The sequence below is a fragment of the Cupressus sempervirens genome, chromosome 4 (genome assembly GCF_028749045.1).
Source record: "Cupressus sempervirens isolate cs-2001-9-10 chromosome 4, ASM2874904v1, whole genome shotgun sequence".
Lineage (NCBI taxonomy): Eukaryota > Viridiplantae > Streptophyta > Pinopsida > Cupressales > Cupressaceae > Cupressus > Cupressus sempervirens.
Window position 1 is genome coordinate 284,351,399 of NC_143121.1, and position 18,767 is coordinate 284,370,165.

General features: G+C 36.3%; 1 pseudogene; it reads left to right on the forward strand.

Annotated features, from left to right (window-relative positions):
• The first annotated feature begins 6,481 nt into the window (after positions 1 to 6,481).
• LOC149561110 (putative LRR receptor-like serine/threonine-protein kinase At1g67720) lies at positions 6,482 to 16,932 on the forward strand (annotated as a pseudogene).
• Positions 16,933 to 18,767: the final 1,835 nt, after the last annotated feature.

Sequence of the window (18,767 nt, forward strand, 5' to 3'; positions counted from 1 at the left end):
TGCATTTTTTAATCTTTAATAGGGTTGGGTCCTAACAGAGCTCACTTCAGAAGAGTGAAAATCAGTAACTAGTTGCAATTGATGGTTTTTCCCAAATTGGGTTTCCACATTAAATATTGGTGTTAAATGTGTTTATGATATTTTCTCTTATGTTTTTCAACTAAGTTAAATTAATAGTAATCTTAGATAACATCTTAAGATTTTCATGTTAAGTATTTGCCAAGCATTTTCAGTGTTTACCGAGTTACAACATTTGTCTGTGTTTGCTAAGCATCAACCAAGATCAGTTTTTAGAATTTATTTTGTATAGACATCGCAATAGTAGCACAATGTGGGCATTCAATTGGCCTTTGCAGTTTGCAGCATGTCTTGGAAACAAATTTATGCATAAGTTGTGGTGTGCTTGTTCCACCTAAATCATTGATTCCAAGCTATGCTTTGCATGCTGCTATTGAAGCTTATGGATGAGAAGATGCCATACAAAGAAAAGGACTCCAAGGAATCAAAAAGCATAAGAAATGTGAGAAGACTAATGTGTCTCTGTGTAAGACTGTGAGCAAGACATCACTGGCTCATTTCAGTCTCGCGAATGATAGTGTTGAAGGTGGATGTGACTCCAAGGAAGATAAGGATGCCTTTTTAGTGAATGATTGTGTAATAATAAAGGCTAATAAGCACATACCAGAGTGCTCTGTTTGCTGACCAACAGTCATAATTGCTAAAGCCTTGGATAGATGGTATATAATGAAGACACTAGATATTGGAGAAAGTATCTAGTTACCTTATCATTTTTTGCAAAAGTAGGAGATGGGGAGATAGTGAAGAATCCCAAGTCTGGATCATGTCTTGGGGAGCATATAGAAATTACTCCAAAAGTGGTCCCTTTTGATGTTGATAAAGGGAAGGGAATCATAATTAATGATCAAACATCTAGCAATTCCTTTCATTATTTCATTGAAGATTAGGATGTACTGAAGTTATTAGAAATACATGTTAATGGAAATGCATGTGAAAATTTAGAAGATGATAGTGGTGTTAGCAACATGGTGAAATTCTCTTCTAAATCAAAGCATGATGATATGAGAAAATCACGTGGGCATATGTGCTCAACGCTCAACCTTCACAAGAGAGGGAGTTTCTGAATATTGTACTTTGCTAGAATTAGCAAAGAGCTAGACTTACAGACATGACCCACTTGATCATTTCAAGCGCAACAAAGGGGGCTAGAACCTTTCTAATGAGCATTATTAGGCTTTTGTTGGACTTACAGGGGTTCCATTATTCGTGACTAGGGCTCTGTCATTCATTTCCTTTGGATTTTTTTTGTTTGTGTGCTTTACAATCACTTTTGCTATGGATAGAGGGTGAAGGTTAAACTTTACAGCAAGACCTACACCATTTTGCTTTGTGTCCTCATAGTTTTTCGCCTGTGTAGAATGCACCAGAGAGGAGACTTGCAAAGAAAAAATATGGAAGAAGAACAAAGAAGGCCACGGCTAAAAAAATGATGATAATGCAATCACCATGTAAGATCCCACATTGGTTGTGGAATAGGCTCCTTATTTGTTTAAGTATGCAAACACACAAGTGCCTTAGTGTCTTAAAGACACCGCTGCTTTTGGAAGCAGCAAGTGCCTCTGTGGGACCCGTGGTTGGTAGTGGACTAAGACCAAAATTTTGACCTAACATGATGATGTCAGCATGGAGCTCAAATAAGTAAAAATGTGCCAAGTTTTAGGTAGAGCTTTAGACCAAGCACGTAGGATGATGCCATGTGGCCAGATCGAGCGGTTGGTGCTGCCTACATTATGAAGTTTCTCGATAGTTAAATAATGTGAGGAAGCACCTGGGTGCCACATGGTAGTGGGCCCAAGATGGTGATGATGTGGTGTACCTGATCAGCATGATGACATGGTAGCATAAGTGTGTTGGTTTTTGCACAGAATGTCACTAGTACATGCTATAGGAGGTTTTGTCTCTCAGAGTGATTTGTGTATTTTATCAAGTATTTTGAGTTGTCAATTGTAGAATTCAATGGTAAAACTCCTTAAACACATTTAGAGACTCTTATATCTAGTTATTTTGAGTCTTTGTGTTGTTTTGGCTTTAAATTGATCAATTGGCACATATCTAGGTTCAGTTATCATATTTTTGTCTTTTAGTGAGATATTTTGCATTTGGAAAGACAAAAATAGAAAGGATATGATTAGAAGTTGATGGGAGAAGGTAGAGGGAGGTTATTCAGCTTCTTGGGAATGAATTCTGAGGGGACACTTCTCAGCTTTTGATCAAATCTAGGAATTGCTTCCTTGCTATATGTTCTTTCTTCTTCTCTTTTGAAGGGTTGTTGGTTGGTTTTTAATTTTTTAGTTCTAGGAGCTCTACTCAGGCTATGAAAGCCACATACCTAGAATTCTCTCTTGTATGGAGCAACATTTAATTTTTATGCAAATAGTTCTCATTGGTTAGGTGATTTGTGAATCATTTCTATACATCTTTCATGTATTTGTTTTCAAGGAGAATGAATTAAACATAGCAAAGGGTTTACATTCATTTTGAATCTTGCCTCATGTTTAATGGAGCTGTAATTTCTTCTAGTTTCTAAACAAAGAGCATAAACTAGGTTGCATTTTGTTTAGAAGTGCATGTGGTTGAAATGTCTTGCTCATGGAACAAAGAGCCATGTAATTGCTTGATGTTTATCATAGGATTTGCAGATTTCATGATGGTATAACTCAAGTATGAGATTCAATTTGATGCAAATGTCTATTCACAAGGTGAAAGATAGATCAGGGATCTTGATGTAAAGTTTGTGTCAAAGATTTCCATAGGATGTATGGTTGTATTTCATGTAATTTCCCAATAGATAAGGCATTGATCAGTTGTAGGATCATTTAGTTTGGTTGCTCATACCTAGGTCTTGCCGATATCAACATATTAAATCATTTTTCCTTTTTATGTTGAAAGTTATTCAAAGTCTAACCCTCACTTAGCTTACCAGTTTCACAAGTCATGTTATTAGTTGTTTCATGCTTGTGATTTCTTGGTTAAGTATAGAAGATTTAGGGATTTCATTTGTTATTCTAGATCTTGATTATGCTCATTGCATAGGTCACATAATCAAATCTTAAGAGGTTCACCCACCTAGGTTTTGTAGAGCCTAAAGTGAAGGAGTGTAGCCTTATAGTTGGCCTAGGTTCTTGGTGAATTGTGTCCATTATTGGAGATAGTTGCCCATAGATGCATTCTTGCCTTGCATACTTGGTGATTCAAATTCTATTAAATCAGGAGCCAACAGTAGATATTATACACCTTTGGCATTTATGCCAAGGAGGAGAAGTAAATATATTTAATTTAAAAAAGGCTAAGAGAAGTAAATACGTTAAGATTATCTATATGAATATTCTAATGAAGGAGGAGAATACTATATGTGTATAGGAGAGATATATGTAGGGGGGAGTAGTATATATTATGCAGATACATGTCTAGATAAGCATAAAATATCTTTTACAAAAGAAATTTTGAAAAATTAGAAAAAACAAAGTATGATACCAAGCTATAGTAGCAGGAAGTCAAAACCAAGTTGAAGACACAATATTGTGATAAAGAAAGTTTTTGGCTTGTAATTTTGAGAATTAAGATTCTTGGTTTGATAAGTGGTTTTATCACTAATGCCAAAGGGGGAGATTGTTGACATTAAGGTCAATTTTTCTATCAGTAACTCAACACTTAGTCAAATGGTTACATTGCTACTGATCAACTCTATAGTTGCTACCAAGCTTATCATTCATCCAACAGTGTTAACCAAGTGACTTAGTTGCTACCGATCTAAATAAATAGTTTGCAGTTCATGCCGAGCTACAAAACATCTCCTAAGCATTGGAGACAAATTGTAGTATAGCCTGAGTGTAGCAGTATCTACCAAGCTATCCAGGGGATGTGATGAAGGCTCTAGTGTTAACCAAGCTCTATAGCATCTACCGAGCTCACAGTGTTAACTATGTGAATTGAGTGGTACAGTTGTTACTTACAAATTTTCCTTTATTGGTTTTGTGTTTTCTATATGTTGAGCTCTCTAATATATAAATACAATATTTGGTTTTGGCATTTTCGATTATTTATCCAAACACACAATTAAGATCATTGTATTTACTTGTCTTTCTTGGTTGTGATTGCCTTTGACAATATTGATCCTACATGGCCATCTATCTATTCATTGTTCTTGTTTAAATTTACTAAAATTGTCCACTAATAATTTCTTCCACTAAATTCAATTCATCGAATAAGGATAAATTAATCTAATAAGAGTTTTGAGGGGGAGGAGGGGTGGGGCAATTATCTAATGCTTACATAATGCATTTAAGACATTGTTTACAGATATAAGATTGAATATTATTATTATTAGTTAATTATGTATCTTTTGACATTCTAATAGCTATTATTTCTTATATGTATTATTGATTTGTTAATCTAAATATAGTCAATCAAAATTAAAATCTCAAATTCAATGAAGGACAAAGATTATATGTGTTAAAAAATACATACAAATCTTCATATTGCTTGGAAAAATCTTAGTAATCTATAAAAAAGAAAGAGACAAATCAAATATTTAAACAAAAATTCTTAAATACCTGGAGCATTGATAAATATCTAGAAAATACAAAGACAAAACTATCTATCATGGTTTTCAAGAGTTACTTGATAGAGCCACGCACCACAATAAAATCAAGGTAGATAGCTGTGGTCGAAAACTCTATTAATGTTTTTCATATCCAATGGTACTGTTAAATCTGCAATTCCTAGTATAGGGGAATTCTCAGATGTGAAAAAGGTTGGTTTTTTCAAGGCATTTAGACACCATACGATTATGGTTGAACCTGCCTATGTTGATATAGAAATAGAAAAGTACTAGTCAACATTTCCTTCTCTGTGGAATATGATTTCCCAAAGAAATAGTCCTCTAGGAAATGGACAAAAAATCACGGCCGACCAACTAATCGAGAAAATGTTGAAAATTAAACATCAACACCTGCAGGTTGTCCTCGAGCTCCACGCCCATCTACCTTGTCAAGTCACCGCAAGTATCCATGAACGGTAGGCATTCATTTGCGGTAGGTGAGATTTTTGAATTTGGAAATGAGAGGGAAAAACGTTTTAGGTCAGAAGAGAAAAGAAATGTTTCTACATTCATTTTTATTCAGTGAGATCAAGCAAATTAGAGAGAAGTTGCAGAGCTGAGCAGAGAAGGAAGAAGGAAAGAAGTTTGTGTCTGCAGTTGCACGTGCTTCCCTTGTTCACTCTGTAAGTTTGTTGTTATTTGGTTTTGTCCTGTTGAAGCAGTGATTGCTCCAGGCACCTTTGTATGCAGTCATTAGAGTTGCAGGTTTAAAAGTTCATTGAAGTTTGAAGTATTATCAGTTTAGGGTTATTTTAGGGTTTTCTGGTTGAAGCCGAATGCACCCAAATTTTGTAATAGTTTAGTGAAAGATTGAATAGAAAGCAAGCAAGCATACTTGAATCTATTGATCTTCCCTTGTATGTTGCATTTGAGAAATTTGTTTGAAAGCTTAAAGCTTTGACTCTCTAGTTTTAATGGTGAATGCATTCACATTGGAATTTCCTAAGTTATAAACTTTAGCTGGAGCCGAGCTCACTCGGCATCTATTGTTGCCGAGCATTTTTTTTGTGAGCCGGGCATACTCAGCATTTGCTGCCGAGCTCCTCTTTTTGCCGAGCTCACTTGGCACCTGTTGCCTGTCACTCGGCACCTTCAAGTGTCGAGCACTTTTCTTCAAGTGTCGAGCAACCTGCCACTTAGCACCATCAAGTACCGAGTAAAACTGGCACTCGGCACCTTCATGTGCCGAGCAACTTTTAAGTGCAGAGCAAAATTTTTTAGGTTTAGGGTTAAGTTGTGAGTTTAAATTTTAATTTGTATTTCTCACAAAAAAGTCAAGTAAAAATTTAATGTGATATATAATTGCTGTCATTTCATCTCGAAAGTTTTGATCCGATATAGTGATGACATCTTAGGATGTGTAGCAATTTTAATGCAAATCCGAGAATAAGACTGACCAACAAATTGAAAAAAATTATTTTAAAATTTTGTTTTAAGAGTAGTTCTGTAAGAGACTTTTATTTTAATCTATTAGTATGACTTTAATTAATTAAATCTATGGTTGAAATATTAATCTTTTAAGAACAACTTAAACATCACACTAAACTCAATTCTTATATAAAAAGTTTAATTCCCAAACTTAATTCTTCCCTTAACATTTTGCACAGATTTGGAAAAGAGTCTATATATAGACGTGATGCGCCATAGAATGCAGAATTAGGCAGGGCCAAAGTTGCACTTCACTAAGCAGCGAGCTGAAATTTCCTTTAAGATTCTATTTTCATTACCAACTTTGAATTCCTTCTTACAATTGTATTTTGATAGATTTTGTTTATCCAATTTTAACAGGTTGGAAAGATATCTGCCATGGAATTCAAAAGTATCTGGCTATTGCTCATTGCAAATTTTGTTGGATTGTTGAGTTTCACACGCTCCAATCCAGATGGTAACGTCCTTTTTTTTCTTACATGATTTCAATCTTGCAATTTTAATTACATGATGTTGTGTCTTTTGTTCAGGCTTCCTCAACATCAACTGTGGCGCCATCGATAATCAAACTGACAACAATGACCTACTCTGAATTTTGGATGCCCCTTTCATTAAAACTCGTAGCGTTTGGACGACGAGCACAACAGATAACTTCGCCGTGCAATTTTGGACTCTCGCCTATTTTTTGAACCTGGCAGTAAAGAAATATTGTCATCTCATCCCTGTGAAACTCCAACAGAATTATCTGGTAAGAGCATCATTTTCTCCAGAGTATTCACCTCCTTTGGAAAGATTCTTTGATTTACTTATCGAGGGAATCAAGTAGACGAATGTCGACCTATCCGATGTAGACAATGAAACATATAATTATTATGAGATTATCTTGGCCGCCAAAAGCGATAGGCTGAGTCTATGCCTTGCCCGCAATAATCAGACAGAACAAAATCATCCTGTTTTCATTTCAAGCATTGAGCTTCGCCCACTGAAATATTCTATGTACAATTCAACCAATTTCAAAAAGAGCGCATTAGATGTCATACCAAATCGCATATACTTCGATACATCTAATTATGACTCCCTAGAGTAAGTGTTTTGTGCATTAATTTCTAGTTAATATGAAACTTTGGCACAAACCTATTCTTGCTCATTGTGACCCTACTTAAAATTCGAAGACAGAAGGGTGCATATATCAGAACTCATCTTATTCAGAGTCGAGTTATCGTGGCAATTCGCAGGTACCCAGATGATCCATTTGACCGCAAGTGGTCATCAACAGGAGCACCTGAAAGTACAGTCTATATTATCGCTGATGATGATCAGACATCTTCATTAGGGAAGGAGTTAGTGAATAAACCACCGGCTAACTTCTCAAGGACTGTCATTGCAATGAAAATAGTCGCCAATTTGACTATTAATTCAGACATATTTTGGCATTTCTCTCACCCAGGCATTTCCTCTTTTTCACTTTATTTCTGCAACCTCAACCAGACAAACCTCACATGGATATTTTCTGCCTTCATTAAAAAATACCAAATATCAAATTTCATAGAGCTTAAGTTTTTGGAATGCTACCAAGCAAATAAAGACTTACAGCTTGACAATCCCGAGCCCATTAAAATAATTCTGCAACCTAGTTCTTTATTGGAGTTGGGACCCTTCATAAATGGAGCAGAAATGTATAGAAAGCTTGAGACCCGGACAACTAAATACTCTGGAGATGGTGAATTTCTGTAGTCCATTCCCAGTCTCTATTGTTTTGTCTATAGTATTAGTTCTAGATATTATATACGCTAATAATGTCTTCTCCAATTGTGGGAGTTCAGTGGTTGCAATCAAAAAAATAGCAAAGGCAATAAATGTTCTAGACGATTGGAGTGGAGGGGAGCCATGTTTACCAGCTAAATATTCATCAACAGGGATTACCTACAGCCAAGACGACCCTCCGCGAGTCATTATCATGTAAATTACCTTACCTTGTATTTTAAAAATTCATTCGAACATATATCCTATGCTATTAATGCGTGTGATTTGATGTTTTTTTGTTTCTTTTTGTAGAGATCTAATAAGCATGAATCTAAAAGGCACAATATCTTCAAATATAGTGGACTTAACAGCACTACAAAAGCTGGTAAGTGTTTGGTAACTCAGTTTGGGTAGAATTTTATTGTTGAATACAGTGTCACTGTGCTACACTAATTCTATATCATTGGTTATAGCTGCTAGGAAATAACAATTTGTCTGGTAATATTCTGGACCTCAGTTCACTAAAGAACCTTAGATCACTATAAGATCTCTGTTACTTGCACCCATCTGAAATACCTTGTTTTAATGGAAAAGGGTAGTTTTTTCTTTCTGTTTACTAATCTTGCACTCGATTTTGTTGCCCTGACAATAGACAACTGCAAAACAATCAACTTATCGGAGAAATCCCAACATCATTGGAGAAGCTTCGAATGTTAAATCAAATGTATGTTTGTCAATTACACTATCTATGGTTACCTTTATAGCATGTCTTCTTTGGTTCCCCACATCAAACCAGCACTTGTGCTTTTCAAATGAGCGCTCTTATTGGGCTTGTGTTTTTTGGGTAAAAAGATATTTACAGGACAATAAATTGTTGGAAAACTTAATGCAACGTTGACGTTTGCGCCTGGAGCCAAACGCCCACCTACCACCTGATGACCAGCAAAATAGATAGAAAACATGAATGCGATAGGTGAGATTTTTGAATTTGGAAATGAGAGAGAAAAACGTTTTAGGTCAGAAGACAAAAGGAATGTTTCTACATTCATTTTTATTCAGTGAGATCAAGCAAATCAGAGAGAAGTTGCAGAGCTGAGCTGAGAAGGAAGAAGGAAGGAAGTTTGTGCCTGCAGTTGCACGTGGTTCCTTGTTCACTCTGTAAGTTTGTTATTGTTTGGATTTGTCCTATTGAAGCAGTGATTGCTCCAGGCACCATTGTATAGAACCATTAGAGTTGCAGGTTTAAAGTTTATTGAAGTTTGAAGTATTATCAGTTTAGAGTTATTTTAGAGTTTTCTGGATGAAGCCGAATGCTCCCAAATTTTGTAATAGTTTAATGAAAGATTGAATAGAAAGCAAGTAAGCATACTTGAATCTATTGATCTTCCCTTGTATGTTGCATTTGACAAGTTTGGTTGAAAGCTTAAAGCTTTGGCTCTTTGGTTTTAATGGTGAATGCATTCATGTTGAAATATCTTAAGTTCTAATTTCTTAGTTGGAGCCGAGTTCACTCGGCATCTATTATTGCTGAGCATTTCTTTTGGAGCCGAGCATACTCAGCATCTATTGCTACCGAGATCCTCTTTCTGCCGAGTTCACTCGGCACCTGTTGCCTGTCACTTGGCACCTTCATGTGCCAAGCAAGTGCCGAGTAAATCTGGCACTCGGCACCTTCCTATGCCGAACACTTTTCTTCAAGTGCTGAGCAACCTGTCACTGGGCACCATCAAGTGCCGAGTAAAACTAGCACTCGGCACCTTCATGTGCCGAACAACTTTTAAGTGTCGAGCAAAGTTTTTAGGGTTAGGGTTGTCAGTTTAAGTTTAAATTTTAATTTGTATTTCTCACATAGTATCAGAGCTTTGAGGCCCCACATCCAAAGTGAGTTAGGGAATTTGTTTTTTCTTGGGATATTTATCATGGCAGGAGATGCAGGAAAGATATGGCAGCAGCCACCATCATTTAATGGACAAAATTATGATACATTTGCAAAGAAAATGAAAATTATTATGGTTGCAAATGATTTGTGAGAGTTTGTGGTCAATAGATTCGATGATGTGACTAATCCAACTTAGTAAGCTACCCTCACAAATTCACAGAAGACTCATTTGAAAGAGTCAAGGAGGAAAGATGCAAAAGCACTAAGTTTGATTGAAGCAGCAATGACAGAGTCTATATTCCCTAAGATTGCAGCAAAAAATTATGCAAAGGAAGCATGGGATATCTTTGAGATGAACTTCAAGGGAACTAATAAAGTTAATACTGTAAAGCTACAGAACATAAGGAGGGAGATTGAGAATCTTCAAATGAAGGAAAATGAATCAGTTGCAGACTTTAGTTCAAGGACCTCCAATGTGATTAACCAATTGAAGTCAAATGGAGAAGACTATCAAGAGCAAAGGATAGTGGAGAAGATATTGAGGATTTTACCTCATAAATATGACCATTAGGTCATGACCATAGAAGAGGCAAAAGACCTCACTATTTTGACAATGGATGAGTTGATGGGTTCTCTTCAAACCCATGAGCATAGGATCAATAGATCCACATCTTCTTCTACCCAAGAGAAAGCATTCAAGGCTCAGTCAAATCCAAGAGTAAGGGGGAGAGGAAGAAATGGCTCAGGCAGGAACTCCAGAGGCTGAGGCTGAGGTAATGGAGGACAAAAGAATGCTACAGCAGAAAGCTCAAGAAGAGCAGATGGAGCAAGTAGCTCACAAAATACTTCAAGAGGAGGTAAGAAAAACTACAACTCAAATAAGAGTAATGTAGAATGCTACTACTGTCATAAATATGGGCATTATGCAAATAAATGCTGGAAGAAGTAGAATGATTAGTCAGGACAAGCAAATGTGGCTGATGTGAACATGGGAAGTGGACCCAATGCTACTACCTTCATCATGTGTAATTTTGGTGAAGAAGGAAGCCCTGAGGTTTGGTACCTCGACAGTGGATGTAGCAACCACATGAGTGGTAATGAAACCTTGTTTTCATTCATTGACAAGAGTTTCAAATCAGAGATTAAGATGGGTAACAATGGAACCCTACCAGTTGTGGGCAAAGGATCTATTATGGTCCACACCAAGAAAGGTGAGAAAAGGGAAATACAAAATGTGTATTTTGCCCCTGGTATGAAGCACAATTTGATGAGCATTGGTCAGATCATTCAAAATGGATACAAAGTGTTGATGGAGAACGATAGTTGTATCATTCATGAAAAAGATGAGAGTAAGAACCTACTTCCAGCAGTTCAAATGACAAAGAACAAAATGTTTTCCTTGAGGATTGAGACATGTTTCTCATCTCAAGTTTGTGCTGCACCTCACACACAATCAGCTCTAAGGAGTGTGATTGAAGACCCTTCACGGTTGTGGCATCTCAGGTATGGTCATCTCGGCTATGCTGGTTTAAATTTGTTATCAAATAAAAGAATGGTAGAAGGTTTGCCACATGTAGGAAATTCATGTGACAAGTGTGAGGCTTGTATTTTGGGTAAGCAACATAGGCTTCCCTTTAATTATGGAAATTCTAGGAGGGCTAGATATCCATTAGAGTTAGTGCATACTGACCTAGTCGATCCTATGCAAATTACTTCCATTGGGGGGAGTACTTATTTCATGACATTCATTGATGATTTCAGTCATAGGACATGGGTGTATTTCTTAAAGAATAAATCTGAAGCATTTGATAAATTTGTAGAATTGAAAGCCTAGGCTGAAAGAGAATGTGGACACTATATCAAGGTCCTTAGATCAGATAGAAGAGGGTAGTATACCTCCAATTCTTTTGTAAATTTTTGTAGGAAACATGGCATTAAGAAAGAGCTCACAGCTAGCTATACACCACAGTAGAATGGAGTGGCTAAAAGAAAGAACAGGACCATTGTTGAAATGGCAAGGAGCATGATGAAAGAGAAAGGTCTCCCAACTGAATTTTGGGGAGAGGTTGTGGCAACAATAGTTTACCTAATTAATAGGTGTCCTACAAAGGCAGTCTGTGATAGAATTCCAATGGAAGCTTGGTCACGAATAAGATGGATAGTTGAACACTTAAGGGTGTTTGGATGTGTTTCATATGCACATGTGCCTAAAGAGCAAAGGCAAAAATTTGATGACAAAGGTGTGAAATGCATTTTCATAGGGTACAGCCTAGAATCAAAGGCATACAAATTGTATGACCCATTGAACAACAAGATGATGCCTTCAAGAGATGTGGAATTTTTTGAAAATCAGTCTTAGTATGGACAAATTGATGAGTCACCAAGCACTTCAAGTAAAGTACCAATTATGAGTGAAGAAGATGCTGATGAACAACAACAAGAAGGAGCAAATAGAAGAAAAGGCAAGCAGATTCAAACATTGCCGAGCTCCTCTAGGCATGATCGAGTGTCAGTGTCGAGTACCAGTGAAGACCGAGCTAGTCACCAATGCAGCAGCAATGAAGATTCTAATCCCACACTCTCCTCCCTGTTACCAAGAAAGACCAAGAGTCTTAGGGAGATATACCAAGATGAAAGGTATGAAGATTATGATGAGAGTGTTAATTTTGCATTATTTTCTCATAGTGATCTAGTATATTTTGACGAAGCTATTAAGGAGAAGAAATGGTGTAATGCCATGGATGAGAAAATAGATGCCATAGAAAGAAATGAGACATGGGAGCTAACTGAATTGCCTCCAAAGAAGAATGCAATTGGAGTGAAATGGGTCTACAAGACCAAATGCAATGCTAAAGGCAAGATTGATAGGCATACGGCAAGGCTAGTAGTCAAGGGCTACGAATAGTAGTATGGAAGAGATTATGATGAGACCTATGCCCCAGCTGCAAGAATGGAAACCGTGCATGTTGTCATAGCAATTGTAGCTTAGCACAAGTGGAAGGTATTTCAAATGGATGTGAAGTTGGCCTTCCTTAATGGTGTATTGAAAGAAGAAGTGTATGTGGAGTAGCCACCTGGTTATGAAGTTGCAGGTGAAGAGAACAAAGTATATAGGTTGAAGAGAGCTCTTTATGGGCTCAAGCAAGCTCCAAGGGCATGGTACAGTAGGATTGACTCATATTTGATGAGCAATGGCTTTAGCAAAAGCAATGGTGAGCCCACTCTTTACATCAAGGTAGCAGATGGTAATGTATTGATTGTTGTCTTGTATGCAAATGACTTGATTTTTATTGGAAATGATAAGGCTCTAATTGGTGAGTTTAAAGAGGCAATAAAAAGTGAATTTGAAATGACAGACCTAGGTCTCTTAAAATACTTTCTAGGCATAGAAGTAAAACAAATGCATGATGGCATATTCATCTCTCAAGAAAAGTATGCAGGTTGGATCTTGGAGAGATTTAAAATGCAGAATAGTAAGGCAGCCCCCACACCAACAGCAATAGGTTTGAAGTTGAGCAAGGAAGACTTTAGCAAGAGAGTGGATCCAACACTATACAAGAGTATGGTTGGAAGTTTAATGTATTTGACTACAACTCGGTCAGACCTAATGCATGCAATAAGTTTGATTTCTAGATTTATGAAAACACCAACGGATTCCCATTGGCAAGCAGGAAAGAGGATCCTAAGGTATGTGAAAGGTACCAAGGGATTTGGAATATTGTACACTGCAGCAAATAATTTCAAGTTGGTTGGTTATACTGATAGTGATTGGGCTAGAAGTTTAGATGATAGGAAGAGCACTTTCAGATACATGTTTCATATGGGATCAGGTGCAATTTCATGGGCATCCAAGAAGCAACCTATTGTTGTTCAATCTATAGCAAAGGCTGAATACATAGCAGCAAATGCAGTAGCATGTCAAGCAATTTGACTAAGGAGGATCTTGATAGATTTGAATGAAAGGCAAGAGGATGGAACCACAATTTATTGTGACAACATCTCATCAATTGCATTTTCCAAGAATCCAGTCTTCCATGGGAGAAGCAAGCATATAGAGATCAAATATCACTTCATCAAAGAGTTGGTGGAGAATGGGGATATCAAAATGAATTTTTGCAAGTCTGAGCAGTAGCTAGTAAATAATTTCACCAAGCCATTAGGCATTGGATCTTTTGTACACCTAAGATAGTGTCTTGGTGTAGTTGATGTGGATCAGCTGTGATCCTTGTTGTGTTTGGGTCGGGACAAAGGGGGAGTGTTGGAAAACTTAATGCAGCGTTGACGTTTGCGCCTAGAGCCAAACGCCCACCTACCACCTGACAACCAACAGAACAGATAGAAAACATTAATGCAGTAGGTGAGATTTTTGAATTTAGAAATGAGAGGGAAAAACATTTCAGGTCAGAAGACAAAAGGAATGTTTCTACATTCATTTTTATTCAGTGAGATCAAGTAGATCAGAGAGAAGTTGCAGAGCTGAGCAGAGAAGGAAGAAGGAAGGAAGTTTGTGCCTGCAGTTGCACGTGGTTACTTGTTCACTCTGTAAGTTTGTTGTTGTTTGGATTTGTCCTGTTGAAGGAGTGATTGGTCCAAGCACCATTGTATGCAGCCATTAGAGTTGCAGGTTTAAAGTTTATTGAAGTTTGAAGTATTATCAGTTTAGGGTTATTTTAGGGTTTTCTGGTTGAAGCCAAATGCTCCCAAATTTTGTAATAGTTTAATGAAAGATTGAATAGAAAGAAATCAAGCATACTTGAATCTATTGATCTTCCCTTGTATGTTGCATTTGACAAGTTTGGTTGAAAGCTTAAAGCTTTGGCTCTCTAGTTTTAATGGTGAATGCATTCATGTTGAAATCTCTTAAGTTATAATTTCTTAGTTGGAGCCGAACTCACTCAGCATCTATTATTGCTGAGCATTTCTTTTCGAGCCGAGCATACTCGGCATCTATTGCTATCGAGCTCCTTTTTCTGCCGAGTTCACTAACCACCTGTTGCCTGTCACTCGACATCTTCATGTGCCGAGCAAGTGCCAAGTAAATTTGGCACTTGGCACCTTCCTATGCCAAGCACTTTTCTTCAAGTGCTGAGCAACCTGTCACTCATCACCATCAAGTGCTGAGTAAAACTGGCACTCGGCACCTTCATGTGCCAAACAACTTTTAAATGCCGAGCAAAGCTTTTACGGTTAGGGTTGTGAGTTTAAGTTTAAATTTTAATTTGTATTTCTCACATAAATTGGAGGGAACTATCTTAAAAGGATTGGTTAGATCATCCTTGTACCTTTGATATACCGACTTTCTTTTGCCTTTCTATAAGATTTTGATTTTATCCTAGACAATCCATCAATAGGATGAGATTTTTATGCTCTTGTATGATCTCTAATATGCTACTAACTCACAGAAATCTCTACTATGAACTTGTACCATGTAGTGTTGATCCTCAGAATAATATTTCGACAAGCAGTCACAAAATCAAAGGCTGGGTGATCGGACTTTCGATTGGGTGTTCGATGGTGTTTGTTTTTGTCATCCTTTCTAGAATTTTTCTGTGGAGGAAGAAACACGCATCACAACCATTTTCAACCACACCTAATCCAAATCTATCAATGCAACGTATATTTGGAGGTATTTATCCGCTCTGTTCAATGAAAAAAACAAGTCCAACTTTAGTGTTTGTAATTTAAATGGGAAAGTTTTGTTCCTTTTTCTTCCTTCTTACACCTTAAATAAGTTTTCTTCATCTTTTCTAACTCGGGTCAAAATAATCAAAATGACCATCACAGGCTAGCTATTGAATACACAGAGGGAGATATTACAACTTCTACCGATAACTATTCCAAGCTGATTGGTAAGGGAAGTTTTCGATCTGTATTTTATGGCAGACTTTCGAGATTTGAGGTTGCAGTCAAAATACTCAAGACTGATTCTAACCAAGGCCAGCAAGAATTCCAAACTGAGGTTGGCACTCTTAAACAGATTTAATAAATTGTGAAACTCAATTTTAGTTAATTCTATAAATTATTATACGGTCGGCCCCAAATTAAGGAATATTTTGTGTTACAGGTAGCTATACTGTCAAGAATATATCACAGGAATCTTGTAAATCTTATTGGGTATTGCAAACAAACCATAATGGCATTGGTCTACGAATACATGCCGTGTGGAACATTAACCGATCATCTATATGGTATTTGTTGAACCTTGTCTTAAGTTAATATGAACTCACCTACACATGAAAGAAAAAAGTTTATACTGGGATTTTTTTTCTTACATCATTTGCAGGCGCAGCCAAATTGAAAACTCCACTTGATTGGCATGCAAGATTAAATATTGCCTGGCAAGCAACGAATGGTAAGGTGATTATGGCAGCGGCAGTTGATTGATATGTATTTGCTTTTAGGAAAAAGTAAATCTGATCATATTTCAACCATTTTTGCAGGTTTTCTCTACCTGCATCGAGGTTGCTATCCGCCAATCATACACAGAGATATAAAGTGTAATAATATATTGTTGGATAACAAGATGTCTGCCAAGCTAGCTGATTTTGGCATTTCAAAACTGGTAGAGAGTTCCATTGGATATACACCAACTGAAGTGAAAGGGACCTTGGGCTATCTTGATCTTGAGTATTTCACTCAACATCATAACATTTCCTCTTTTTCTTAAATATTCATAGTTTAAGTACTCTTCAATATATTGTTCATCTAGTTTTTGTAGTTTAAAATGTTAATCATTTATGCAGATACTTCGCCACATCATCATTAAATGAGAAGAGCGATGTCTACAATTTTGGAGTGGTATTACTAGAGATTATTTTAGGAGTATCACCCAAGGAGGGAATAGTACAATCGGTAATCCATCTATCTGATGCCCAATTCAATGTTTTTAGTCATTTTTAAGGTACGTTCATTAAAAACATATTGAAAAAAAAAATTGCATCAGTCACACAAGTTGCTTTCATGTGGCAAATTAGCAAAGGTGATGGATTCTTTGCTAGGTGGCAAATATGACATAGAATCAACTTGGAAAGTAGCAGAGGTAGCATACATGTGCATAGAAACGGAGTCAATGAATAGATCCAAAATGAGCGTTGTGGTGAAAGAATTGGAAGAAGCTTTGACACTTGCATTTGGTGATAAATATTATCCTTCGCTGCATTCCATGGTGTCTTTTAAAGTCGGTGACATGCCCAGCCTTAGGTAGTAATATCTTATCATGGTCTTGTGGGCTTACACATCTTTAGGCATAGTTTGAGTAATCACAGAATGTCCTATGCATCTTTAGGCATCTGAAGGATATTTATTATTTACTACTATCTGTGTTGAACTATCAACTGTACTTCTAATATTGCTGGACCACCTTAACCATCATGAGAGTTATCTATGTACGGGCATGTTTGTGAGAAGATAACAACTCTTCTCTTGTATTTATGTGTTTGAAATAGAATTTGCTACATCATCAATGTATTTGCATGTGTACAATTCAATCTTTTCTACCCAGCAAACTAAACTAGAGGTAACAAAAGAATATGTGGGAGATGAAAGACAAAACTGGATAAAAGTAGTGTACAAGTAGGATGTATATTTATTTTTTCTTATTAAGGTAGGTTTAACTACATCAATATGTTTTAAGAACATTTCACATTTATCTTCAAAGTAGGATTGAATTATACTTGAATGTTGTTAATTAAATTACTAGCATTTATTTCTTTGAAGGTTGTAAGGGTTATATCAATAGTGCTATATAGGTAGGTTTAACCACATTAATATGTGTTAAGAACATTTCACGTTTATCTTCAAAGTAGGGCTAAATTATACTTGAACATTATTAATAAAATTAATAGCATTTGTTTCTTTGAAGGCTATAAGGGTTATGCCAATTGTGTTATATATATATTAAATGTGGTCATTGTAGTACTGATGTAGAAAATTTGCTCATAACATTTTGCCTACACAATAAAAAAATAGTAAGATAATTTTATCTCTATTGTTTTTTCTTCTTTGATACCCATGGAACACACATTTATTTGTTTGCTCCTGCATTTTTTTCTCTACTACAACTTCACCTTTCATTTACTTATTGGGTTCAATCTATGTTGCTTCTTTTCCTAAAAGAATTGAGTTGCCTCCTCTATCATCATCCATGTCTTTCATTACTAGATAAAAGGAAACACTTGCACCATTACTCTAAAATATGGTTTCCACTTATTCAACATCCCCTTGACCTCCTACCACTTTCCTTACCTCCAATTTCACCCTCATTCAGACAAATGTATTGTCTTCTTTTGAGCCCTTTATGTCCTCACAAAACTAACCTTTGTCACACCTTCCAACCACAACCAAGGAATGTAAAAAAGCAATGTTTATTTATGTGCCATATATATCTCTTTAACACTCCATATTCTATCTCTTTATGTGTTCTATGTGTCCTAGCTCTTCCATGTACAAATTTTGTATTTCTCTAGTTATCTTTTCATAATTTCAAGTCTTCTTTGACATAAACTTCAATTTTAAAATGAAATTCTCAAAAAATCGTTCATGCTAAATAGTTAAGATGTCTTCATCAAAATTATTTTTCTCAAATAAACCCTAAAATCCTTGTTTGTGGCATATAGACTTCCACTAAATTATGTCTTAGAAAAAAAAATCACACTACACATTAGCATATCTTTCCTCAATCTAATTCAAAAAGGAGATTTTCATCTTAGGTCAAGTTTTGGCTTTTTTGTGTTTAGGGAATAGTTGTTTGATTTCTGATGCTTGGGTAGGCTCTTCGTTTTGGCTGATTGGCTAGGTTTTTTGTTGCTGCAAGTTGTTTGGGGGTGATGGCTATTGTTCTAGTACTAATTTTTTGATCAACTTTAACTCTTGTGTTGTAAAGACTTTTGTGGTTTTGTGTCCCATATAAAAACCTTATTTAACCCTTAATTGAAAACAAAAGAATGTGGCACTATAAATGATAAGAATTTGTGCATAAGCCTCATTACAATGCACTTCAATTGACTAGTCCATTTTAAGAATGTATGAAATGCATAAATA